General features: G+C 35.8%; 1 long non-coding RNA gene across 1 annotated transcript; it reads left to right on the top strand.

The window, feature by feature from the left end:
* The first annotated feature begins 7388 nt into the window (after window positions 1-7388).
* On the top strand, window positions 7389-22824 carry LOC147652617 (uncharacterized). The gene is made up of 2 exons (XR_015288245.1): window positions 7389-7587; window positions 19473-22824. It is a non-coding gene; the product is annotated as an uncharacterized LOC147652617 (long non-coding RNA).
* Window positions 22825-24844: the final 2020 nt, after the last annotated feature.

Here is a 24844-nt window from a genome sequence, read left to right as displayed (position 1 = left end):
GACAAAGGACAATCTCCTGGCATGACTGCAAAGTAGTTTGCTACAGGGCTGGCTAGCAGAACATGTTTTGTTGCACTTTGTTAATTTACTAGCATCCTTCAAAGCTAACCCAAATGAAGAGAGCCTGTATGTCCTGGTTTTCCCTGAAGTCACTGACTGGCTTAATGTTTTTTTTATTTGCAGAGGCATGTTTCCAGATTAAAAAGGCTTGAATGTGCATGTATATAGGGGAGAGAAGTCCACACTGAGTCATCATTACTGAACCTCTTTGTGAGAAGCCTCTGCTGGGTTCAATTAGCAGAGCTTTCTCAAAAATGTCTTTTCAAAATGTCACACCTGTCCTATGTTGCCCCTAAGCCCAGGCTGGCAACCACAGGGACACAGTGTACACTGGACCCAAAAAACTTTATTCTCCATTTTGCAAGTTCAAGTGCAAGAAATTCTTCCTCACCAGAAGGATTCTGCCTTTGACCTCCTTATGTTACTAGAAAGGGACTTAAGCAAAAAGTCTAGATTCTATAAATTTCATTTGGTAAGGGGTGCTAAAATATTATAAACTATTTTATTCAAGCTGCAAGATGTGAAAGTGTATGGAAATCTGATCGTAGCCTTTGCAGACCTCTAGTCCCAGCATTTTTTTTGCCATGTCCATGAAAACATAAGCATTATATTTTTTCAGCTGACATTGTAACAGTCCTGTTACTCTGGAAAGAGCTAAACAGATTATTTTATTTGTTCCTAGGCTTCTGAAGGAGAGAGTACTTGGAATAAATATAGTATCTGGACATGAAACATGCTTTATTAGATAGAGAAGCCTTAATTTACTTCAGTTTGATATAGCTAGTCTTTGCTTCTACTGCAGTACTGTTTTGTAAGTAATGCTTGCTATTCAAGAGGATGGAGAGGAGGTGTTCATTCAAGGTGGTGTTAAACAGAGTGTAAAGGTTGAGATGACCAAGTAAAGTTTTGTGGCAAAACAGAGGAAGAAGATACTTAGGCTGACTTGAGGTATTCCATTTTCTTGGTGATGCAAAGAAAAAAGGTAGATTGTCTCTAAAGTTGAGGCTCCAGCTTGCTATGAACTGCCCTCTGAGTATCAAGAGGTTGAGTGGAGCAGAACTGCATTACTGCTAAAATGAAGTTAACTTATCTGTGCTCTCTGCAGTTTAGTCGGACCATGAAATAGTTTACAGAACAAAGATGGAAATCCCAAGTGTGTTTATCTCATACAACTGTAATATCTGATGTTGGATGAGATTAATTTTCTGAACAGCATCATTTATATCTTAAAATATTAATACTGGGAGCACTAAGGTGTTGTCATGTGCCTACGAGATATGAATATCATCAGTGAGTTTCAAAGGCCACTTACTGTGTAAAGAATACAAGTATAAAAAGGGAGTGATAATCACTCTGATCTGTTTGAAATGATTACCTGATAATGATAATAATTATTACTATTAGCTGAAGCTCTAGCTTTTCCTATCATTAAAGCTATCTATGATGCTTGAAGACTGTTGGTTAGAAAATATCATATAGATGTCAATGAGGAGACTAATATGTGGGGGTTTCCCTGCTTTTCTTCTTGAAGATCAGGACACATGATCTTTCTGAATATTTTCTCATGAATTGCATAAAGCAAATTAAATTCTCTAGGTCCTTATTTTGTCATAATACTGTTTGCTAAATACTTATTTCCCTGATAACTCTCTTTAGAGTAAAAATACTTTTTCTAACTTTGAAATCAGGTTATTTTCTCTCCCCACTCACCCCATTTAGCCCCTTCAGGTTTTTTCTCTGTGAAATTTTAAAAAGGTAAACATTAGTTAATTTTTACATTCTTTTAACTAAAATTATTTTAATGGTATTTAAATTTCTCTGATTTTGAATGAAATATATTCTTCTGTCATGCATGCATTTTTACTATAAAGTAACATTCCACTTTCTTATTCCTTAGAACATTCTGATTTTGTCAAAAACGAGTTGGAGTATAAATGTAAAAAATAAACCACATGCTTTCAGCTGTGCTAGAGACAAACAACACAGTTAAGACATGTAGATTTTAGCTAAGGTGAGATTTGAATTTTAATTTCAGAATTTTTGAAAGCAAGGAATATAAATTTTTACAATCAATATAATTGCCATCAGAAAAAAAATGCTCATCACCAAAATTGCCATCCTTCCTTTTTTTTTAGCCCTGTAAATAGGTTTTTGTATAATATTATCATTAAGAATGTTGAGCTGGAGTCTGTTGAGTTGCTTAGCTAAAAGACCTTTTAGGAATGACTACTTATAGTCTAGGAACACATATACATTGCTACATTATAGTGTAGCAACTGTGCTAATTTTTTGTTTGAGCTTGTATCTGCAGAACGTGTTTGCATTACAGCACTTTTGTTGTTCCACTCTAGCTAACATCCATCCCAAAAAACCCAACGAGAAACAGCCCTCTATTGCTCCTTATTTCAGTGCTTTTAAGAACAATCTGACTTTCAAAACCAGTCACAAACTCACCAACAGTCTCACAATGTATTTTCTAAGTCATACTAAAGCATAGCTGTTCTTAGAGATACACATGTGTAAAAAGATTCAAATTAATGTATTTTTCTACTATACTACCTAGTAGCATTCACTATAGAAGGAACATTTCCTATAAAAAATATAATTTGCTTAGCAGTTCTGGTATGACCCAAATAACCCCATTCATTTCACAGAAACAGTTTTAGAGGCTATGTTGCATTATTCATTAATGTTGTGGATAACAACTTCAACCTCAGGACTGTTGAGCCAGCACTTTCATGAGCAGTAAATCCCCTGAGGGAGGGAATGAAAAAATGTGTCCCTACCCTGAGGTTTGAAAAATAGTGTTCACTACAGGAAGAGTTTGCTGAGGGGTTGCATCTAATGAGAGGAAATTCTCTGAGATGATAATCATCCCCTGGAACAATTTTGGAAACCTGAAGCTCTCTATAAGACTGCTATAACAATTTTTTTTGTTAATCCTCCTATTCCATGACATGCATATGCTCAGTCCTTGGGACATCCTGAAAAGGGCAACTCATGCCAAGAGAGGGTATTTTTGTTGTCTTTTTAGACCTGATGTTCTGAAGGAAGGACAAGAAATGGTGTCCTTATTATAGAGGATACTATATATGTGAGCAAACACAAAATATTTGAGATGAGTATTTAGGGAGAGGCAGTGAAGAGTTCATCTCTCTCCCACACCGAGAGACAGGATTAAACCACTCTAAAGTCCTCCACTAAGCTGACCTCTTCATATTGACACCAGTTTTGCAATTTGTTTCTTTTACAAGGGGCAACAGTGGGATTTAAGCTAACAATGATCAGGCTCAATTATTATTCTTTAAGTATATGAACTGTTCTTTCCTCCCATTCTTGCAAAAAATGTGCTTTTGTAAGGTAGTAATACTGTTCATGTCCTTGTTATTAATTTTTTTTTTTTTTGTACATGGTCAATTTGGCCATAACATCCTCAGGAGTAACCTCTGTTCATATTCTTAAATTCATGGGTGTTTTGTAGCAAATAAAGGTTATATAATGATTATTGTGAAATTTTCACTTAATCAAAAAAATAGTTTGTCACATCAAGGCTAGGGATTAATATTTCTCTTGTCATACGTCTCTATACAAATAATGAGTTTGATTCTGATGTCTTTTTCAGCAATATAAATGAAATCTTTTCCCTTGTAATTAAAGGAAAAATCAGGACAGGATATAGAATCAGGAATTACATGGTTTTGTTTTGAAGAGCAGTGAAACATTCAGACAGATGGACAGTAATGTGTGCCGCTCTAATTTTTTTGAGGCATGAATTATTCAAGGGGTATCACAGCATGTATTAAAAATAATTGAAATGTAAGCAGTATTGGAACTATGTCTAGCATGCCTCAATAGTTCTAAATATTTGCAAACAGAGAATATGAGGCCTTTCTGATCCTGATTTCACAACTGCAGATTAGGATGGGCCTCAGGATATCATCAGGTTCAACATCCTGCTCAAAGCAGGATTAACATTAAACATATTAACCGGTGTAATACTGAAGACCGGATTTTAGAAAATACTAAATAATATGTCCCTGGGAAAAGGAATAGTTCAAATGGGCTCTTCTGCTGGTTTATGCTGCAGGTTCCAAGCCCAGAAATACAAGATGTGTTCTCAAGGCCAATGCTGAACCAACATGGGTGGTGCTGCTGCTGGTAAACCATCCCCAGCAAAGATATTAAGTTTTTTTGTTATTTCTATTCTTCAGCTTAAGAATGGCAAACAAAATCAGAGGGATACTGCCTGGCATTTTGAAAAAACTAATAGGATAATCTAATTGACTGGAATGTGAGTGTCTCAAATTCCTATGGATCAGTGTGCCAACTTATGCAGCTCAGGTGAATTTTTCCACAAAAAGAAGGTCACAATGCCTGTGGAAAATCACTGAATGTGCAAGGTAGATTAATATTTGGTGAAATTGTCAGGGAACAGGAAGAAAGTAAAGTAGTAGTAGTAGCTCTCTCATAGTTGGAAAAATGAAACAATTCGGGGAAAAAAGCTAAATTTAGTTTAGTGATGAAGATAATTTCTCTGAAGCACACAGAAATTATCCAGGAACTTGAAATAGGGTTGCTACCAGCTGTCATATTTGGATATTATTTAATAATTTATTACATAGGTTGAAAATATATTTATTCTTTATATATACAAATTTAAATACAGGAGAAACGGTGAAAATTTTGGTTATCTTTCTAACATGACAGTATCAGTGTCTCTTTAAATTTGTCTTTGTGGGGATTTTTTGGGAATGTAAGGAACTAGGAATTTAAGACTATTATTGTTAAAATAATTTTATTTAAATTTCTAAGAGTATGCTATAAACAAGAGATGAATGGACTGTAAACAACCTGCAAAAAAATCAGGAAAAAATCTCTCTACTAAGTCTATATGAAATATAAACAGGTAGACAATGATTTAAAAGAAATCTATTCCTCTATTTTGGAGTAAAAATTCAAAATAAGTATATCAGGTTTCTATCAAATGGAAAGAATCTCTTAAATTAATTGTTTTGGGTTTTTTTATTTTTGGTTATTTGATGCTTACTTGTAAAATTCTCCTGATCTTTAGCTCTAGAATGAAGCAGTCTGGAACTCCAGAAAGCTACAGCCTTATTGTACTTGTGAAGCAAGTTATTAATTTCTGAATAAAACCAGTTTCTTCTAATCCACAAACATTTTATGTCCCCATAGTTTTTAATTCAATGGTTTGCAAATCAAGGCAGAACCTGGAACTCTCAGGCTTCTGTTATATAATGTTATGGTTCTTCCTCTCTCATTCCTTTTCATTCAGATCTGCTCCATCCTGCTTCAGTACCAGAAAGTGAGAGGTGACAAGTCACTAAAACTCTTTGCTTTGGAAGGTGATTCTTCCTATTTTAATCTTAAATTTTCATTTCAAAATGTCATTTCAATATTTTCTAATACAGTCATTCCCCACGTGACCCTTACAAGCATTCTTCCTACTCTCCGATTACTGAAGAGCACTTGGTGGGTGTTTACCCCTCTTTATGATTCATCCCAGGTATCCAGCCTCTGTAATTTTGTTTGGTTGATTTTGTCCTTCTTCAGTATTTTGCCATACCAGCTGCCTCTATGAGATAATTTACCCAATAGTAGATTAATGTAGTGTTCTTCAATTCCTGTTATTCAAGTAATGGTGTCTTAGAGCTAAAGTAATATCTGCCTGAATTAGCTGTTGCTTAACTTTTTACTTTTCTGATTCGCATAAAAAGGAAGACAGAACAAGGTTGCAATAAAATCATATGTTCATTGATATTCACTGAATATTTAAAACACAAGAGGATGATCAATTTCAAGTGTATGTGGGTGGTGCAGTCCTTGTGTTTATTGTAACAATCTAAGAAATAATTACTGAGTCTCAGACTGGCCAGGACTGAATTATTACCAAGAAAATGCAAAGCATAAACTATACAAAATATACAATAGATCCCATTTGCCACTTTTATTTCTCTTTCCAGAGGTAATAAACACTTTAAGTCTGCTTTATGTGGATAAATTAATACACAACGGGTAGCCAAACAGCCTAATATGTACAGAAATACAGTCATTTACAAAGTAAGAACTTACTGCAATAGGGTCTACTAATAGACTTTTAAAAGAAGAATAAATTTTTGCACAATATTGATGGAAATCTGGTGCTTCTTCAAACAGCTAAGGATTAGCTAAGAAGCTAATTCTGTTCTGCAGAACTGTGATGTTCTTATCTGAGCTCTGTACTGAAAAATGCAATGGAATGTAACCTATAAAAAGAAAACAAACTGACAACTCCATTTGTGAAATATGCATCCATCATAAGTGTATTGACTTTTGTTGTGGGCTAATCCCAGCTGGCAAGTCGGTCTCCCACAGTTGCTCATTCCCCTGCAGTGGGGGTGGTGGGGGAGAGAATCAGAAAGGTAAAAGTGCTTGTGTGCAGATAAAGACAGTTTAATAGGTGAAGCAAAAGCTGCATGTGGAAATAAAGGAAAAGAAGGGATTCATGCACTGTGCAACTGCAGGCCTGAGGCCTCCGTGCAACATTCTGTTCTCCAGGCTCAACCTTCTCAGCCTCTTTGGAGGGGAGGTGCTCCAGTACTCTTATCTCCTTCATGGCCCTTCTCTGGCCTTGCACCATTAGTTCCATGTCCTCCTCATGCTGAGGAGCCCAGAGCAGCACTCCTGGTGGGATCTCACAAGAGTTGACTAGAGTGAGAGGATCACCTCCCCCAGCCCGCTTGGCCACACTGCTTTTGATGCAGCCCAGGATGCCACTAGCAAAATACTTGTGGTTATAAAAATATTGTATGCTACAGTTGCAGAACCTCATCTTGACTCATGGAGCCCCACACAAAGTAAAGGTAGGAAATCCAATTGACTTTAAAATATATATTAGAGAATTATTTTAAAACTATTAATAGTAGTTTAAAACATTAGATTGGTCCAAATTGTATAGCATTCAATCTGTCTTGTTTTTATTGTAATTGTTGCTAGGATCAGAAACAATATAGTGATGTAGGTTCCTTATTCACTGAGATTCCTCATAAACCTAGCTCAGAGTACTTAGTACTGTAATTATGGTTATATTGCTATTATGGTCCAGAAATTAAATCTGGACTGTGATACCCTTAGTAAAAATGTCCTTCACCATAGCACAGTTTCACTGAACCAAATGTACATGTAGCAATAGAAGAGGAAAATGCTGAAGAAAGAGCTTATTAATCCATGCTTTTACAGGAGGCAAAAAGATACTTGCAAGACATGCTAAAGTTTAACACCTGAGAGTTATTATGTGTACTGTTAAGTGGGCAGACTTGGCTGCAGTGAAATGGTGGAACTCTAGTGCCTTAGGGCAGTGAGGTGGGTGCACAGTAACCTCTCTACCCTACACTTCAGGAGAGCAGACTGACCTCTTCAGGGAGCTCCTTGGTAGAGAACCATGGAATAAAGCCCTGGAGGGAGTCCTGGAGACCAGGAGAGCAGCCTTTATCATCTTCTGGGATCTGCTTGATTCCTAGGAAAAGCCAGGTATGACAGAGAGGTCTAAGAAAGCTGGCTATAGCAGGGAAGGTATTTTGTGTTTTTTATTGTATCTTTGAATTTGGATATAATGATATCATGTATGCCTATTCACTGTTCTTGGACTGAAGTCTGAATATGCTTGAAAGAGACTGAAATGCCTATAGCAAACACAGTAGAATCTAACTCAATTCCTTATGAGATCAGGACTAGCATTTGCTAGTTCTGGTTTAAATATTCTAACACAAAGCAGATTCTACTTATTTAATACATTGGAAGATAAAAAATATCTCCCTATTAGAACTTCAATGCTGGCAGAGTTTGGAAATCATTATTAATTGTCCCTCCCAACTAAGATTTGGGACCAAAACTGGAAAGTTAAAAAATACATACTTCTCATATCATATTGAATGCCTGAGAACATGACTTTCGTGATGTTATTGTACATATAAAGCATTACTTCAAAACTAGCTCTGCTCTTTCCCACTTCTTACAGTAGTGTGTATAGTCCCTTTGGGAGACATAGATCTCACAATATGCTCTAGAAACTCAGAGACACATTTGAAAATTCACACTCACACAACCACACTTTAGATCTAAATTTGTTTTGGTAATATTTAGCTTAAATATATCCATTTTATTGAAAAAACTCACAAACATAACAAGGGTTTGGACACACTTAGTATTTAAATTGTAAAGTAAGAGACTTCCTTTAAAACATGGGAGTTTTTGTATCTAAGGCAAGAAAGTGTCATTTTAGTACAAAACATGAAGTAGCAGCAGGTACAGCAATAGTGGATGTTTAAATTCCCTATAACCAACACTTGGTTGTTGGCTGTTTTGGGTTTGTTGTCATTGTTGTTGTTTGTTTTTTTTATTGATTTCTGTGGAGTGGAATCTTGGAAACAAGTATTAAAATTCTGTGTGTGGGACACTTTATGAGCAAAATTGACTTAGTAGACTTAAATTTGCTGCCCTAATGTCTTGTTAGTATGTGAAAAAGGGATGGGAATGATAAAAGGTTATGATAGTTTTGTATATAAGCATGTCAGGATAATTCTTATATCTGAGATATATCTTATATCTTATATCTTACATCTGAGGAACAAGCATAAGAGTGCCAAAAACATAACCCAGCACTTATACTCTGGTTTTACGGGTAGACTATGGCCTATAGAAATATTTTAAATTCATGCTCAAACTCTATTGAACAACTTGTTTACTTTGGCTACACAGCAGGGAGAAGATTTGGCCCTCCAGGCACAAATAACTACAGTTGTAGTGCCCCAACTTCCACCCAGCTCAAAAAAAACCCAAAAAAAACAACCAAGGATAATTATACTATTCTTCCAATTTAGACTAATCTGTTTTAATACATGAAACCCAACCACAATCAAAACCCCCTTCCCACACTTGTAATGAAGTCCAACAGCATGCACTGCAGTAGGAAGTAATCAGCACATTGCTTCAAGCAGTGATCTGTTTCAGCTTTTTCTGTTCTCAGTTATAGATCATATTTTCAGATTACTTTTACTGGAGAATTTTAATTGGGAGTCCTGTAGTCCTTTGGACTGGGTTTTATTGTTCAAATATGGAAAAGCTGTCTTCACGTTGTCAGGTAGCGTGAAAGGATTGCCCTTAACCTTGCAGCCTGCTAAGCAATGGAACAGGAGATAAATAAAATGGAGCTTAGAACAGATTACATCTGCTCTTAATATGAAGGGTCAATTAGCTATATCATCCACCTGCAGACAGTTCTGTTCTTTTGCACAATCAGTAAATTACTTTTTCCAGGATATTGTATCAATGGCTGGGAACAGCCACCTCCAGTTTTGGACTTGCTAAAAACTTTTGTAGTTATTGCAAAGGATTAATTTGGCTCTTTTTTGGATAACAGAAAGAAATTATTCTTGCACCAAATTCTATGGAAGACCCCACATTTCATTTACCAAGCCTCTTTAATTTTTGTCTCCCTAGTAATAAAAACCACAGTGCTGTTTTTCATCTTTATGAAATCTGAATGCCAAATGTATTTGTTTGCTTGAGGAGGACTAATTCAACAGCAGTAAGACTTAGTGGCCTTGGAGATGGGCTTTATTCAGCATTCAGCAGAGGAACTTGAACTGCCTGCATCTGTCTCATTATATGGGCTATATGCAGCAAGCCACAGTGTCTAACAGCTGCTGGTGTTAGGATTAAGGGAAAAAATATTTAATTTGATGCAGAGGCACGTATGTCATGATTTCTGCTGTAGCTTCTACCTGCTCCCAAGGGTGCATGTTAGATATATGGCATAACACTCAAATCATTTAATTGTGTCAACAAAATATGGTGATGTTTGTTTAAAACAAAAATTAGTTTTGCAATAAAATTGATTAGTTGATGGTTACTTCACTGTCACTGTGCTGATGGAAAGACAAAATTATTTTGTTTAATCTTGGGGGAGGGTGAAGAATTCTGGAGAGACTGGAACAAATACACAGAACATAAACTTGAATTAGTCTTTCTGTTTAGGGAATCAATAAAACAACAGGGAAGTCTGAGGAGTAACCTGGATCATCTATCAAAATGGGTTTGTGTTCCTGTTCTCACTGCCTTGTAAACAAGTGCCTTTAGCATTCTAGTGCCCAGAAGCATCCAAGACAAAAGGACAGAAATAGTTTTCAGCTTGCAGATGTGCAATAACAAAAACAAGGGAAGATGAGAATTGAGCAAGCTGCTTCCCAGAAACTCCAAACTAGATCATACTAAAATTCCCAGGTGACAACTCACATAAAATGAAGATAATTTTTTGCTGTCTGCAGTAACAAATAATGTATATTATGCAGAATGCTAATAGAATAATGTGAGGGAGAAGGTATATCTTAGATTTGAAAATGGTGGCAAATAAAATCAGGAAAGAAAACACAATTATGTTAATAATGGGATCTTGATTTTCTCGATCAGAAATCAGATCAGGAATCATAGATATAATACTGTGAGAAAACCTGAATCTGATCATAATTCTGAATGAGTGGATTTGTAATATTTTCAAATCCATAAACAATGAGTTGTAATTAGTTAGATAAGATGGGTTATGAAAAAGTAATTAATCTACTGAAACAGCTCAAATTACTATTGCTTTTTACTTTTTTTGGTGTAAACTGTGCACTAGTTTTCTTTCAAGCAGTACAATAGCAGTAACAAAAACTGTAACAAGGGTGAAAAAAAAAAGGGGGGACAGCAAAAGCTATGCTGATAAGGAAGAAAATGCTGCTCAGGAGAATAAATTGCTTCTACTGCTTCCTTGAAGAGGCAAATGTCTATGTGACCCCAGATTCCTCCTTGCAACAGATTAGGTAATGTGCACTTTACACACAATCACTTCTTTGGTCTTGAGGATGAGCTGTATTTTTCATGACAATACCCTGAAAAAAAAAATCAAAGCTGATGGTATTGCATGTGACAATGAGGAGTGAACATGTGTGACAATGCAGTGGTTAGGGAGCAAAGGTACACTCAAGAAATTAATAACACATTAACTCTATGCAGAGAAGTCACCAGCTGCTTCATTCCTACTTTTAATCCGGTAAGGCTGACAAAACCAAAAATAATTGCCAAATTAAGATGTTTAGTAGTCTACACGTACTGAATTATGGCTCTAATTCCAATTCCTTGAGGACAGATAATCTTTACCATATCTTTCACCCCTGCTAGTGGATTACCTCTGTCCTGCTGAACTGTTGGGGATTCTGTATGTAACTGTTATGTTTCAAGGAAAACTGCAAAGAGTATGTGCAAAGACATTTTGGTCTAGAGCATGTGAAAATGAAGAGACCTGCTTTCTTTTTGTGCTAATCTTGTATACACGTTGTATGTAACTTTTTCACTTTTGCTGCCACCCTTCCCTCCCATCTGTGAAATCAAATTGGTCATTTTCTGTTCTGTGCAAGCTGCCAAAAGATCTCCAAGTAGAAAATATAGCATGTGAGCACAGCATTGTATTCTTATATCCCATGGGTCATCAGCAGGCACACACAAAAACTTTTCTTCAGGTTCTACTTTTCCAGGCCTTTCTTTAAGCTCCATTTTTTCTTACAGTTTTTTTTTTTTTAAAAATGCAGTTGCTACAGTAACTAAAATAAAAGTGGGGAAGGAATAAAGTAAATATAAATGTTAAATGGGAGAGGGAAAGACAGAAAGCCTCTTGCTACTGAAGCACAGATTATAAATTAGTGCTGCTATGCTGCAGAACAAACAATTTCGTGGAAGATATTTTTTGCCAGAAATAAAAGCCTAGCCAAGCGATATTTTGAAGCATGCCATTAGCCTTAGGGTGGAATCTGGCAAAAGAGTCAAGTTGTTTTGCATGTTACCTTTGAAATTGTGTGTTTTTAAATCCTAGCTTGTGCTTTATTGAGATGCGATTCCAAGCACACATAAAGGCAAACTGCTAAAACAGCTATAAACGGTTATTTTATTTACTGTTTGATCACCTCCCCTGTAACCACTGATTTCTTTCTAACTATTATAACTGTAGTTTCTTGCATTCAAAGTGGTTCCCCAAGGACAACAAAGGAAACCAATAAATTCAAAGGCAATAGTGTGAAATGAAATATAAGTTTGGCCTTTTATATGTATGTAGCAGCCAGCTATACAAAATTTATGCTTTAAGCTGTCAATTAAATAAGCAGCATGAACTTTTTCCTAGTGACTAAATAACATCTTAATACTGTCCAATGTTTGGTGACAAAGCTCTAATAGGCCACAGTGGTGCAATAAGGATGACTAACAACTGATTGTGGGTTATTTGATTACCATATAAGCAATGTAGAGTAAGAACCACATGTGAATGAAACTACCACAAGGGCAATTTGTAAAACTCATGCAAGAAATTAATTTTAGAGATATTTATTACCACTTCAGAAGAGAAAGGAGAATATTAGGTTAGTTTTCACATGTTACTCAGCGTTTGCTTGTCCTTCTCTCTGCCCTACTGCATTTCTTGTGTTTCTACCATCCATCAAATTTCTTGTGTAGGTTATCAGGTGATAACAGATACTCTTTGAATACTTATCTGACCACTGCATACTAATTCAAGCTTGTATCCTTGTGACAAGCATTATCCTAACATGAAATTATTAATGGTTTTTGCTGGAAAGAGATTCATCCTGATCAGGATTTCAGAAAAAGATGTGATTTTTAGTTTTAATTAAATGGCCTGTTATTCAAAGACAGTTCAATTGGTTTTGTCTAGAAACATCAAGTGTTAGTGGAATCTCTGAAGTCTTAGAAGTTAGCGAAAAAAAAAAAAAAAAGCATTTTTAAATATCAGATCCCTGAGTTGAGAAGAATCAAGATAAGCATATGTGAGAGTTGAGGACACATATAATTCTAGAAAATTAGAAGTTATAGAAAATTAAGATATTGATGTTTATAAAAATGAACAAAAGCTTAGAGTATCTAATCCCCTGAAGTTATAATGTAATACGAAATTCTAAGATGTTGTACATGTCCTACCTGAATTATAGTTACATATTCTGATTTTCACCAGCCCATTGTACCAGGCTGAAGCAAAAAAATTCTGCAACACCTAACTCTATAGCAAAGGAACACTGTACAATGCAGATGAAAAGAGACATAGATAGCACTCATGAGTAAGATGAAAAAATACCAAAGTGATCACACCAGTGCAGTTAAATAAGTAGGATTTTTGAACCTAAGTCCATCAAACAATACAGTGATTCTGTATGCAGCAGCACTGATAACAGAGGTTAGTTTTTGTCAGAAAGAAAAGGCTCTTAATGATTTCTGCATGAACTAATTTGCTAGTAGAGCTTGTTTCTCTTAATATGTTGAAACAGTGATATAATTTTAAATAGGCTCACTCTAAACTAAGAATTTTTCAGTTAATTATTCAGATTTTAGTCATATCATTTAATGATTAAGGAGCAGCTTCAGCAAATGCACAGCTACAGAGCGAGTTTTTTAAGGTGTCATTAATATTACCTTTTAAACATTTCATTACTTGAATCAGTGCTGTGTCTTAGAAAGTGAAAAATGTGCTTCCTTGACATCATTGCCCTCACTAAATAATATTTTTTTCACACATGAGTCTATAAATTTTTTTTTAGAATTGCTGTTATATAATTTTGAATGTATTTTTTTCATTAAATCAGATATTAAAAAACTTACCATTCTTTTAATATGTGGAAGCCCATTATAATACATCCAGCAGACACCTAAGTCAAGTTATTTATGAAAAAATGGGCATGGGACAGTTCCCCCAAAATGAATATTTCTGGAAGAACTGTTTAGCTTCCAAAAAACCCTGAAAATTATAAAAATTAAAAATAATAGACATAATACCTTATGTAAAAAGTCTTCATTTTTGAAATTTTCTAAATATTTGTTAGCTCTTTGGACTCTAAACACCTTCAGTGAATGACCACAGTAAATTATGTTAGGCATTACACCAACAGGATTTCTTGAATACCTGTGTTCTGATAGATAGGAGTACTTTTACATATTTGTGATTTTAAAGTCTTCCACGAGTTTTAGAGAAATTTAAAATAAAAGTAAAACATTTCTGAAGATTTTCTGCCCTTCTCCTCTTCTTGTGGACACATTTCAAAGTGTGGGTTTTTTTTTTAAATAGCTAGAAATTACAGTTTGACAGAGAAGAACTGAGTCCTGCTTTGGTTAGCATTTCTGGAAATAATTTCTGAATGCGATAGCTTTTCCTCTTCAGGAAATCTCAACCTGGGTAATCAAAAACTGATTGTATGCCACAGCACTGAAAAATGACTGGTGAAGCACTTCTGCACAGCCCTTGTCCATTCTTCAGAGTGAGTCACAGAGTAACTCAGACTTTCACAGTCTAGTGCCATCATCCTTTGACTAAAATAGGCTTTTTCACCCTACCATGATGTACTCAGTATCTGCTTCTTTTTTCATTCAGTCTCCAAGCTGAACTCAACATTAGATATTGTTAAAAATAAGCAGCTCTAAAGCCTGGGGAGAAGAGAAAAGAATAGAGCTAACGTTTCTCTGCATCAGTGATTATACTAAAGATTGCCTTTTGCCTTTCTGGCTTAAAAAGTTAAATTTTTCTGGCTGAACTGAAGTCTCACCTAATGTTTAAAAAGAAGAAGGTGTTAAGCAATTTACAACAACAAAAATATATTCCTAATGAACCTTGAAATGAGCCTTCTTACTGAAACTGTTCCCATACCTGAGAAGCTCCAATAGTTAACACATCACTGCCTATTGTATATGAAACATAAACCAAAGAAATCCCTGACTAATAAATCCTGCAAGAAGACCAGATTAAATGGATTTTCAAAATGAGATTGTAAAGCTGATCTTAATTTTAATATCTCACTGAAGTTATTATTGTGTTGTAGGCTTTTAAGATACTATGCTGCATATTGTATGTATGTCACTCTATCATGGGGAAAGCCATAAGGGTATTAGGATTAGCTCAATTTTCTAATTTTATCCACCTTCAAAAATATGCAGTTATGAGTTCATATAATTAATAAATACATGTCATTTCAAATAACCAGAAGTGGAGTAACCTGGTTCTGGAACATATTTCTAGCAGTATTAGTGAAAAAAAACACTATGATGGAACTAGATAAGTTAAAGGAAGGGATTAGATGATGTGATTCCCTATGATAGCAGGGTCCTGGACTTGATAACCCAAGATCATTTCTAGTGCTATCTACTATAGAAAAAGAAAGATACTGATCTGGTGGATTAGTGAAGCAGCCTTACCTTAGAAAAAAAACAGCTAGATTTTATCACAAAGTCATAGCAGGTACGGAACAGAATGCCTGGTCGAAAAGAGGTACATAAACCAGAGTGCAGAGGAAGATCTCTTATATTTTACCAGTACAGCATTCCCCATGCCCCCAAATGTTTTGCTGATCCCTTCCTTCCCTACCTAAAATGAAGGAAGAAACATCTCACCAGATTTTTTCTTAATAAAATCTTAATTTGGAACTAAACACTAACTCCAGTGTTGTTAAATTCACTTATGTCTACCCACTATTGACTCAAAAAGTTCTAGATTGATTTATTTAATGTTTCTTTTCCACTGATCTGCATAAATACTGCAAAGGAAGAACATCTGTTTACACAGCTGGATGGGAAAACAGGGAAGTCACATGTAACACTGTCTCAGCTGTCCTGTGCAAGCCACTTCTGCTTCCTAGTGGACTATTGTGCCATGGAATAGATGACTGAATTTGGTTCCACTTACATGATAAAGACTAGATTCTGAAAATAATAGTGCTTCACTGTGGGTGGCATATTTTGATAAAAGCACCAACTGCCTTTTTGTCTAAACTCAGAAGAAAAGTTGGAGATTCTGTTCCAGAAACACCTATTTAATTTTAATAGGCCATTAGAATCTCTGTGGCTTTTTTACTGATCATAGCCAGAGATGAAGTTACCAAGAGTGATGGATGATATGAAGGGTTTTTAAAATCAGTTTGAGAATTCTTTTCCAGCCCCTCTAATTTCCTTTCCTGCTTTCATTTGAGCAAGCATTCCATTTCATAAAAGTCAGCCTTTTTTATGTGATAGGTTCCTTAACTTTCTCAGTGTGCTGTGAGTGTTAGAACTAGGGTGTTTGGACCATTTTGTTTCCTTCTTGAATTGTAGGTCAAATTTACTTGGGCTTTGATTTAAAAAAAAAAAAAAAAACAACAAATTTTAGAGTCTTAAATCTGCAGGTAAATTTCATTCTTTTTGGGCTGTTATTTTTTTATATTATTCCTCCCCTCTTTATGTATTTGTCTCTCATGAATTTGAACATTCACATGCTAGATGTTCTTAATAGTGAGTGCTACTGCAGTAGCATTTTTTATGTCCTTCATGTTCCTGTCCCCAGAGGTAGGACACAAGCAGCTGTGTCACTTTGAGCCAAGTATACTTTTGTATATCTTAGCTTTCTCACAGTTTCTCCCTTCTTATTCTATATGTTAGTCTACAACACTTTTAATTTTCATTACCTGGCTCCATTATGATTATGTTTCAGGCTATGCTGCCTGTGCAATTTCCTTCATCAGAGAAATTCCCCAGTTACCATCTGTATATTCCTTTTATACACACCATTGCTTCATTCACACACTTGGGTTTCAAATCTCTACCTACTCCTTAGGTGTTGATTAAAGAGCTGACAGGACTCTAAGGATGTTATTTTTGAGGTGTTAGTTAGTTCTCCTGCCTAAGAGTCAGAATATATCTTTTAAAAACTAGGGCTCACAAATGCACTTAGTTTTTCCATGCTTAATTATTCCTTTTTCCCAAATTTATTCTGCAAGTAAAGACAATGGCTGCCTGCATCAACAATTTACAAGTTAGAGCAAGAATTTATGTGATGTTGAACACTTTGTATAGGAATCATGAATCAAAGAAGAGGTAAGCAATAATGAACCACACAGAGAGTCCCCAGGTAACTCAGATACTCTGTTCATGCTCAAATAGACCATTCATTGTTATTTTCTTTGGACTAAGAGCTATTGAGGTAGAGATATACCTTGTTATTTGACATCATATGAGCCTTATTATCTAGAATGTTAAACTGACTGATCATAAAAGTCACTTCTGACTAAAAGAGCTACAGTTCTAGGAATTACTGTAGGTGATGAAAAGATGTAGAACAACTGCTATTCTAGATCATGCAGAGCCAAAAAATCTGAAGTTAGGAGGTCTGATACTGTACTAAAAGTGTAAGTAATCCACTAGAAAATAAAGTTTGGATTTAAATGAGTGAAAATTAATTGAAAGCAACTATAAATCTGCCGGTTTTTAACTCAGTCTTCCCTCCTCCCACTTTCTCTCTTTGCACAAGAACACATCCCAGACGGAAAGTAGAAAACTCATGTAAAGGGGCTGCATTAGTTTGGAGGAAAGAATTAACTTCTTAGGAATGACTTAAGCTTTATGAGTAATCAGGAAAAATTATGTTGTTACAAGAGCTGAAAAACAGATTCATAGAAATGAGTTAAGGAGGGTGATATTGTCTGTTTATATACCCAGTAGAAATAAGGTCAGTTGTGTGGACAGTTAAAGGAGAAGCTGGAAAATGAGCTCCAACTGCACAGGTGTACATTGCAAAAATGTTCAATATATTTTTAATTGTTAAATAGATGTTGACAATATTGACATTTACCATATGGTAAAGGTCAGTGGTCTTCAAATACCTGTAAATAGTAGCAACACAAATTTTATATAAACTCAACAGTTTTAGAACATAAATGAACGTGTATTAACTTCAGGAGTTTTAGAACATGCTATTTCTTTATTATTTCTTTTTCACTCATCATGCATTGCTACTGTTTTCTTCTAGGTTTGAAAAGAAAGCAATGGAAAAAAGTAAAAATATGTCTTCACAACTTTAAATAATGTCAGTTTATATTATAAAAACACTAAACCAATCCATATTGAGTATTAATATAGTAGTATTGGAGATACTAAGTCCACCCACACAGAATTCTAGGTAGTCGATACTTTTCATTTCCTTGGGTGTAAGATATGATTTTATACTCAATACATACAAGCCACATATTGATAAAACTGCTTTCTGAAGCCAAATTTAGTATTTAAATGGCTTGTGCTATCATGAGCTGCAAAGAAAAACATGGGATGGAAAACCCATTTTACTCAAAAGTGTGCTTTGACTCACTCTGTCTTTTTTGTTGCCTTTCTCCGTAGATGTAGCCTCTCTGATAGCCTCTTACTGCACTTTTGGTCTTTCTCATGCATTAGCAGGGTAGTTTGTTTTCCATAAAGCTCCAGGCTTCTACAAGTTCCTTCAGCTATTTTTTTAAACACAGAGGAATGAATCCCTAACATAATTGCATCTGACACCAACCACATTGGTGTTTAGTTGTATGTCTGGGCTCCGTACATTCTGTAGCTAATTTAAATAATGAGGTAAAGAATTCCCCTCACCCTCCAAATATAAGATATGAGCAAGTTTTCATGAGTACAAAGTAAGAAGCAGCTACATATAGCTGGTAAGCTGGGGCTTCCTGAAGCAAATTTGTTTCAATTTTGTGTGTTAATTACTCAATATTTATAAGTGTTTGCTGTGACAGATGGCAAAATGTGTCTGTGTCAACCTGGTTTTGACATGTTTTGCTTTATGAATGTGTTTCTGTAATTGCCTTCAGAGATTATGTATTCTATTTGATACTAGAAACTGTTCATGTGTATAGTTAGGTAAGAGAACAGAGTTCATTTAGGGTATGGTGTCTGTGTCCTTATTTTCAAAAAAACACAAATTTATCACCTTTCAAGTGTCATTAAGGAATTCTTCCCAAAAGAGATGTGTAGCCAGTTTTTTTTCAGAAATTCTCTTTTGCATGTCTCTCAACTCTTTAAATCAGGCGTGATTATGATCTCATTGATTTTTTCCTGTCCATCAATATAACTTCTTCATCTGCCTTTTATTAAGACCTCTGTAAAATGAGAGATTAAATCCTGGTTTGCTTTGGTTACAACTATTCCTTTATGTTTTAAATAATTTTTTGGTGGTTTGACCTTGGCTGGATGTATCAATGAAAGCCACTTTATCACTCCCCACTCCTCTGGACAAGAGGGACAGAAAACAATGCGATGAAAAGTTCATGGATTGAGATAAGGACGTGAAGAGATCGCTCACTAATTACCATCACAGCCAAACCAGACTCCGCTTGGGGAAATTAATTGAATTTGTTGTAAATCATATCATAGAGTAGGATAATGAGAAGTAGAACCAAATCTTAAACACACCTTCCTAGTACTTACTTGGGCTTATTATTCTTGACTATCTAACTTCTTCCCCAAGAAGTGTGGCAGGGACAAGGAATAGGGGTAACAGTCAGTTCATCACATTGTTTCTGCCTCTGCTTCCTCCTCAGGGAGAGGACACTTTCCACTTCTCCAGGATCCCTCCAATAGGAGATAGTCCTCCATAAACTTCTCCAGTGTGGATCCTTCCTATGGGCTACAGTTCTTCATCAGCTTCTCCAGAGCGGGTCTCTTCCACAAGCTGCAGTCCTTCAAAAAAAGCCTGTTTCGGTGTGGGCTCCTTGTGGTATCACAAGTCCTGCCAGCAAACCTGCTCCTGCGTGGGCTCCTCTCTTCATGGGTTCACAGGTCCTCCCAGGACCCTGCTCCAGTGCAGGCCTCTCATGGAGTTACAGCCTCCTTTGGACATCCACCTGCTCTGGCATGGGGCTCTCCACAGGCTGTAGGTGGATCTCTGCTTCCCCATGGACCCCCAAGTGCTGCAGAGGCACAGCTTGACCCACCATGGGCTGCAGCTGATGGACTCAGAGGTGGATTCATCTTGGAGCCAGCTGCCATTGACTCTGTCCGACACAGGGGAAGCTCCTGGTAATTTCTCAGAGTAATCATACCTGTTCACCCACCACCAGCTCTGGTTGCCCAAACCTTGCCACACAAACCCAAATAAAAATATGTTTCAATTTTGCAAATTTTATGTGGTCAAAACATGCCTTTGTGGGCACTGAAGTTTATGTTTAGATAGCCAAATTTCTACTTCCTTCCCTGTTAAACTGTCTTCCTTCCCTAGTAAACAATATATCTGAGAAACAGCAACAAACAGGATGAGACCCCATAAGAACCTCATGAAGCTCAACAAGTCCAAATGCAAGGTCCTGCACCAGGGCTGGGGCAATCCCAGGCATGTAGAATCTGGGACAAGAGCCCCTTGAGAGCAGCTCTGTGGAGAGCTGCAGGTTCTCATGGACAAAAAACCAGTCACGAGCCAACAGCATGCACTCACTGCCCAGTAGGCCGACTGCATCATGGGATGCACCAAAAGAAGCAAGGCTGAGGAAGGTGATTCTCCTCCTCTCCCCTGTCCTTGTGAGACACCACCAAGGGTGATGTGTCCAGGTCTGGAGTCCTCAGTACAAGAAATGTGGACCTCTTGAACCAAGTCCAAAGGGGCAGTAAGATGATCTGGTGGATGCAACACCTCTTCTACAAAGGCAGGCTGAGAGAACTGGGATATTTGAGCATGAAGAAGAGAAGGCTCTGGGGAGACCTCACAGCAGCCTTCCAGTACTTAGAGTTTATGAAAAAGAGTGAGTTCAACAACATGTAATGAAATGACAAGGGCGAAATTAGATATTAGGAAGAAATTCTTTACTGAGGGTGGTGAGGCACTGGAACAGGTTACCCAGAAAAGCTGGATCTCCTGTCCCTGGAAGTGTTCAAGGCTGGGTTGGATGGAGCCTTGAGCAGCATGATCTAGTGGGATGACTCATGGCTATGACAGGGTGCTGGAACTTTAAGGTCACTTCTAACACAAGCCTTTCTGTTATCTTATGATAATATTGCTTTAAGTCCATATTGCTCTCAAATATTTTGATTGCCGATCTGTAAAAGTTTTCTGGTAGCAACACAACACTCAATTTTTGTTCTTCACTACTTGTAAAACCCTCTTACTTTTGACAGATCCACTCAACCCTTTAATACTTGTAGAAGTCATTATTGTTGGCTGACACATACCAACATAGTTTTACAGATTTTATTTTAAGTACATAATTCCATATCTGCCCATAAACCTTGCTGATATTTTTTTATTAACTTCAAACATCTCTGGATGGCATAAACAAAAATATTGATTACAATGACCCTTATTTCTTTCATGATAACCTCCAGATTATTTTTGATGTTTCTTAAAATGTCAGGAAAAAAAAAATCAACCTTATGTTTGGTTTTGTGGGTTTCTAGACTCAAACAGCTTTCATGATCTTTAAAACTTTTATTATCTGGAGTCTGGGGTTCCACTTGCCTAATTTACCTGAAGCCCTTCAATAAATGTTGTGCTCTTGTTAGAACAACAAACTCCCATTTAAGGGTACCCATTTGGGACACCCTCAACAGCAGCTTTCAGTGATGTGCTGGCAATAAACCTTTTTCAGGAGAGACAGGTAACTGAGATAGCTGCTCAGAGCTGTGCATCAGCAGCCTGCCATCAATTTTTCACTTTTACACAGTATCATCTTTCTTTTTTTTTTTTTTTTTCATCTTAAATCGTATAATTTCTTCCTCACTATAATTCCTGGTATTTTTGTTCCTCTCAGTTTTTTCCCATCTTTCCTATCCGCTATTTTTTTCCTATTATATGGTTTAACATAAACTAAAGAAACACTTTCAAAGTTGAAAGCATTGCATAAACATGTGAAAGAAATGTTTCACAAAGAGGCACATAAAGTTCCAGCTTCTTCTATCAAGTATACATAACTGTTTTCTTTTGACTTATTAAATTAGTTACAAGGAGATACTTCACATGAATGAATCAGTATCCAGTGTAGGTCTCAATTTACCTAATTTTCTCTTTCTAAGATCTGACCATACCATTAATTTATCTATTGAGACTTTTCTATAGTAAATGGAGAGAGCCCAGTACCTCCAGGGGATAATTCATCTCAATAAATGTGGATGTCTAGGGCAGATAAAACAATTCTTTCACTGGTGGTGCTACCTGTGCATTTAATCACTAATCAGCTATAATTTTTTCCTAAGAGTTGTGCTATTTTTATCTGAAAGAACAATGTCCAAATAATGTGGACAAATGCCATAATGCTACTTTCTTATTTCTTTGCTGACTCTAGAGCTTGATATTATACAAAGCTTACCCTAAGGCCATGTTCTATATCATGAGAATTCAGAGTCTCAGATTTTCAATTAAAAGAGCCAGACTGTTGTTTATAGGGTATGAGTCTCCTGAGTTTTGAATATATTCTTTTTTGACAGATCAGACACTTGACAAAATGTTTTTTCCAGAAGTCCATAGGTGATCTGTTTTTTCTAGGACCAGAGAAAAAGTTCCAAGACTTATATTCACATAAATATTTTCTTTTCAGTGTCCTAAAAATGTTACTAAAAAGATAATTAATGTGAAAAATTAATGTGAAAAATTAATGCTTTATACTGTAAGAAGGGAGAGCCTTTTTGGATATCAACCTCATTAAATTCTCATTATTTACAGATGAAATGGTTTGAATTATCTTTGTAATTTTTTCCCATTTTCTGTTTCTTCCATTATTCTTATCAGCAACATTTTTCTCAGTTTAAGTGCTTAAATTTATATTGAGTATTTAATTAGTTTGACAGCTGACAACAATATGTTAAATAGGAAGTAAGTTGAATTATTTGAATAATTACCTGAATTGCATCAGGAAAAGAATTAAACAAAACCCTTTAAAAGACACTACGTCAGTAGAATTCCAAAAAGATAAATATATTGGTTTTCAATCCAGTCACAACAGAATTAAAGTCTGATCCAAAGCTACTGAAATCAATAGAAGCATTTCCACTGAGCTGGCCTTGGATCAAGGTCCTGATGCAGAAAGCAAAAAATCGAAGCTCCTTTATCTGTATTCATTGCACATGCAAAAATAAAGGAACTTCATCCTGTACCCAAGTGAAGACAAAGAATCTAGATCTTGAATAAACTACTGTAACTTCTGTTCACACAGAAGGTTGTTCAATCCAATAATGACCTGCTAGATATAAGAAGTTTGAAAATAGAGTTTTCAAATGTTTTAATCCTAACAGTTCAGAAACAAATTTTCTTAACATACTTTTAAACCATTTTCCACTAACAACAGAATGACTAGTCACTCAATTTAGGCTCTACTTTATTCCTTTTCAATATATATGCTCTGTACTGCTAAACATCAAGGAAGCCACCAAAATAAAATAAGATTATATTACACACATGGAAAATACAACACATCTGAGATATTAGAAAATAATCTTTTTAAAACTACAAAAAAAATGCACTCCATGATTGCAATATGGAAACAAAGAAACTACAGGGGTCTGAGGGCCAGGGACAATTTAGGACAGCACAATGTCACTGGTGAAATGTTTGGATACGGAAGATGGCATTTGTGCATCTTAGAGAAATAGGATAATCCTTCATGCTACATTTAACTCATTCATATTTCCACAGATTCCTAAGGTTAATCATTGAGTCTCTTGGCAGTTTTAACAACAAATGTTGTCTCTCTTCCTTAGTGGTACATACTTCATGATATGTAAAGCCCAAAGTCTTCACTACAACCAAATTATTTAAATATTTATTTTTTGGTGAATAGTATGTCACTTCTGATAGGTTTAATTCTAAAATTTCCTGTGGATTTTTTTTTTTTTTTAATTAGTTGTTGTTCGAATGACAAACCATTTAAACCACACTCTATTGTGTACCCTGACAGAAAAATCACAAGAGGATACTGGGTTGGAAAGTATTAAATGTTTGAGTTTTTAATTTCTTTTTTTTTTTTTCATTCCAGAACCCATTTTATATTCCAAGCCCATAAAAACTATAATGTACACTCATAAATAGCATTTCCTCACTTCTCTCTTCAGACAGACCCTATTTGGTGTTCACAAATTGGACTGCAGGCTGGTGGGAGTAAATTCCCTATTTTTCCTCTTTAGTCTGTGAGAGCAGAGAAATGCCTTTTGCAGCATTTTTAAACCTGCCTAAGCCAATGAGCCCAGGCCTACTCTGCAGCAAAAATCCCCCAAAGAAATTTCCTCTTGATGAATATGTATGCATATCATAGCAAATCCCACTCTTTCTTCTTCCTTTCTCTGTTTAGCAGAAAGTGTGAGGGTGTACTACAGATTGCAGGGAGAATTTCCAAGGCAGAAAGTGTGCAGAAATGTACCACAGAAGTTCCATTGGTCTAGAAACTGATGGTTCATTTTACAGCTGATGCACCAGTTTTTAAGTCTGTTACAGAATAATACATGTGAGACCATAAATCTTTGTCTTCCAGGCACTTGAGTGATGAACACTCATTGAAATGTATGTGAAAAAATGTGTGTATGTAGGTGGGAAATTAACCAGATTAAAAAACTTTTGTTGTGATTCTTGGTGATTCATATCCTTCTTTATAACAAGAAACAAATAAGTACGATTAACAGACAAAATAAAACCTCTAACCCTTTTTTGTTTCACCACGGTCTTATGATGATAGGTATTTGTACTATTTTCATTTCTCTATAAAATTTTTATAATTAAAATGTACTCTATCTATAATACTGAGAAAATAGTTATAAAATGCCAAGCTAACCTTCTTGTTTGAGACAGCAATTTTTAATGTACAACTCTGTACCAAATAATGGGGTCACAAATCTTTGTTTTTTTCTTTTATTGTTGTTTTCCAAGTAAGCCCAAGGTTTTGATATTTAGTCCAGGGCTCACACTGATACTTAGAGACAACCCAAAATGCTTTCTAAA

The sequence above is a fragment of the Cyanistes caeruleus genome, chromosome 6, assembly GCF_971803275.1.
Source record: "Cyanistes caeruleus chromosome 6, bCyaCae1.hap1.1, whole genome shotgun sequence".
Classification (NCBI taxonomy): Eukaryota; Metazoa; Chordata; class Aves; order Passeriformes; family Paridae; genus Cyanistes; species Cyanistes caeruleus.
This window is presented reverse-complemented; position numbering and strand designations above follow the sequence as displayed.